General features: G+C 37.3%; 1 long non-coding RNA gene across 1 annotated transcript; it reads left to right on the top strand.

Annotated features, from left to right (window-relative positions):
- The first annotated feature begins 247 nt into the window (after nucleotides 1–247).
- LOC106939421 (uncharacterized) lies at nucleotides 248–2,731 on the top strand. Its single transcript, XR_001422839.1, has 3 exons — nucleotides 248–380; nucleotides 1,381–1,474; nucleotides 2,546–2,731. It is a non-coding gene; the product is annotated as an uncharacterized LOC106939421 (long non-coding RNA).
- The last annotated feature ends 1,169 nt before the right edge of the window (nucleotides 2,732–3,900 follow it).

Below are 3,900 nucleotides of genomic sequence, written 5' to 3'. Positions count from 1 at the left end.
TCTGTTTACTTGTGTTGCCATCTTCCTCTGTGCCAGATACATTTATTATAATCATACTGATATTGTTAATTCCATGTCGGATTCTAAATTTCTTTATCTTTTTTTTATGTTTTCATTGCCCTCAGCTGAGTCTCTATCCACTATCATATTACTGTAAACTACTGTAGCTTTGCTTGAGCCTGAAAGTGATGACTTCTGCGTTGTCCTGCGCAGTAGCCACCCGCCTGAACAGCCTCACTTTCCCATAATTCCACGGTGTGAGAGAACCATTCATCACAGAGCAGCACACAGCAACAGAGCTAACATGTCAGACAAGAAGCAGACCGTAGACTTGGGCTTATTGGAGGAGGACGACGAGTTTGAAGAATTCCCAGCTGAGGGTAAATATTTTGCGTGTTTTGTGAATATATAAGGTGCTTATTTAACTTTGAACAGGATATCCACAGCCCTAAAATTTTCGCTGCGAGGCCGCGCACAGTGACTCAGCTAGGCTAGTTGCGTTAGCATTTGCGAGCTAACCGAAAAAAACAAAACAAAACAAAACATTCCACTGAAACTGGATTATTTAACCACAATAATCAAATCTTCCAACATGTTGTCTCTGGACTGTATCGGAAAACTTGCATGTAATGTTTCTCTGCCATATCACTTCTAATTTTTACTGTACAAGCTGTAGCTCATCGCAGCTAGCAGTGTGTCACAACGGTATCATAAAACGAGACACAGTTTGCATTAAAATATGTAAAGGTTGTGAACTTAAACAGAAAAAAATGGCCTTATTTGTTACATACTGTACATACATTTTGAGCAAATGTTCGTATACATGCTCTACTTTTAGCCAGAAGGCGTGTTTATGTAGAAAAATGACGCAAAACCTTTTATAGGCATTAACGGAGAACATTACAACCTGAAATGAATACAGTAAAGATCTTCTTGCATCATTTTCGACTTAATAATAAAGATAATTTATTATTAACTTTAGTACCAGTGTCAAATGCAGACAAAAAGGATGTGTCTGAATATGGCATGAAGCCCTGCTTACACTACCTTTAGCACTTTTGACGTAGGCAATGTTTTTAGCACCAATTGATTAAGTCTGAGCTCACAAATAAATTTCATGACATTGATGAAAACAATACATGGTTATTGGTCTGCTACACAATGCAAACATTATGAGCAGTCTATTTGTTTGATTTAAAATTCAACTTATCTTAAGGTCAGTCGAACATTGTTTTGATCGGACCGAAACTTCAACATTATTCACCTACTTTGTTGTTTACAGCTATAGAAAAAGGGCTTTTTCCTGCTTAACTTTCTGTCTTGAGAGTTTAAAATACAAATATATAATTGTAACTCGAACTGATTTGCTGTAAATGTCAGATTGGACGGGACTGGATGAAGATGAAGATGCTCATGTTTGGGAAGACAACTGGGACGACGACAACGTAGAAGACGATTTCTCAAATCAGCTGAGGTAATGACTAATGTAGCACTACAAATGATATTAAAGCTCTCACTTAGCTAAGCACAGCAACATACCAAGTTGAACAGTACAGTGAAAATAAATGTTTTTTTTGTTGTTGTTTTTTTATGTCTCCTTCATGAATATTACATTTATTTAACTTGCATTTTAAATCCTCTTCCTCCGGCCCCTGTATAATTTAGTGAGACCCCTATGTTTTGCTGTGCAGATACAATTACAGTTACAGCTTTTGTTTCACAGATTTATACTATTTTGAAGATGTCTATTTGGGTTTTATATAATGGTGCAGATATGAGATATTTGTATTAATGTTACATCAAACAATAATGTACCCTCATCTGATATTCTCAGCAAAACTTATGTCAAAAACAAGAGTGACATCAGGGTCACAAATATTTTTGCTTAGCTCATGTTCTTCCTGTTTTGTGCAGCCGGCAGTCTTGAACTTTTGGTGGGGCTAATTACGTAGGGGAGGGGATTCTGACTGTCCTGCTGTTTTTAGATTGTGTCTTTTTCTGCTGCTTTTCTTTAGCGCGCTTTTCTATTAATGGTAGTGTACCATTTCATATTTCATGATTAGTTTTTAATGCCCTAATTATGTCTAAAAATCAGTATGTGAAATATATAAAAAAAAATGTAATTAAGTTTGATCTTAACAGGATTTATGTTCGGAGAGTTATCTCCAGGTCCATAATGCTTTGAAAACGCATATATAATCAATAACTGTAGATAGATAAGTGGCGGCTCTGTTTATGTTTGAGTACACTTGGAACTAAGTAATAGTAATATGCTATTTTATTTAGTTCAATTACAATAGACCTACCATTAAGTTGTTTCTTAAAAGATATCATTATTGTTTAAGGGCACAGCTGCCATCTGTATGTATAATCATCAAATCCATAGCTGCATGCATTATCTAATATTTATGTAGTTCTTTTTTCTCTCTCTTCCATCTCTTAATGGTTCTTACAATCAATACCAGAGGGTACTTATGCCCCAACCACCCACCAGTAATCATCTCTGCTGACTTGATCTTTTCTATTTTCTTTCTCCTTCCTGCAGAGCGGAGCTGGAAAAACATGGTTACAAGATGGAGACGTCATAGTGGCTCGCGCAAATTCACTGTTCAGTGACGTTGGACAAGGACATTTATATTTGATCATCTCTGGATGGCCGTTCGTCACAAGAAGACTTTCAAGGATTATAAGTCATTTCATTCTTTTTTTTTGTAATAAAAACTGATGTTTAGGAGGCAAAATGTTTGAGTTTTTTTTTTCTGCTTACAAGTTTTACTTCCATTAATACCTGGTTTAATTTTAATCCAAAATTATTTTAACGTATCATTAAGTAGTGTTGTTTTTTTTTTTTTTTTAATCGGGTAACAAATCTTTAAGTAATAATACAAAATAATCAATAGGTTTTTGGTACATACGCCATAACTATGTTGCAGGTATAGAAGAGAACCTTGTTTTGGGTTGAAATATGTACAATTTTTAAAGCGGGTTTGTCTCGGGGGTGGGGGGAGGGGAAGAACAACATCTTGAACTGCTAAACTACACTTTTTACCTCTAAAATTGTTCTTTAACTTTGGCTTGCATATATTTCTGAATTCCACTCAGACTGCTGTGCTGCACGAACTGAAATGTATTATTTGGCTTCAGTATTTTTACTGACAACTGTCAGGAGTTGACAGCGTGACAAAGGAGTGAACAAAAAGTGTGAGACAAGAGAAAATTGAGACGTACATAAACTGTGCACACAATCCAAGCCAGCATGTGGATGTGTGCTTTCGGTGAATGCCACACATCCAGAGTCGGTTCCTTAGAGCCAAGCTTCACAACGCCTCCCCCAACCCCCCTTCCCTTCTGAGCCCCAAAGTGCTGAGCCGAGTCCCTGAAGGAGAGATTATCCACTGCCGTGTTTGTCAGAGGTAGGGAGGGGGTCTCAGCATGGGGCCTGCCATGCCTGGGCCTGCCCCTTACTGCCATCCAGGCCCTTCTCTTCCGCTCAACACAGCAGGGACTCGTACTGAACCAGAGGCCAATTTAATCCTGCCACACTCCTCCAGTGAAATGATTTCTCTGTGTTTTCAACACTCTTGGTCCAAGAGTCCCAATGAGGTGAAACGGATGCCAGTGAGGCCAAAGGCGGTCCGAAGGTCGCTTCACAATACACAGCCACAGTTTTTACAGCTAATTTTTGTTCTGCAGTAATATCTGTACAACACTTGGTGTTTTTCAAAGACTTGTTTCACATGGTAAATATGCAAAATCAAAATGTGTAGCTTAAATTTATTGTAAACATATTTTGTCCTTTTATGTAAGGAAGTCAAGACCATACCAAAAAAATAATTCTGTAGAACAAATGCTATATGAATTGGTTTTGTGGCGTTAAATAAAAGACTAAAAAGTAGTAAT

Source organism: Poecilia latipinna, unplaced genomic scaffold (genome assembly GCF_001443285.1).
Source record: "Poecilia latipinna isolate Pla-1442-1.1 unplaced genomic scaffold, P_latipinna-1.0 Scaffold2868, whole genome shotgun sequence".
NCBI classification, from domain to species: domain Eukaryota; kingdom Metazoa; phylum Chordata; class Actinopteri; order Cyprinodontiformes; family Poeciliidae; genus Poecilia; species Poecilia latipinna.
This window is presented reverse-complemented; position numbering and strand designations above follow the sequence as displayed.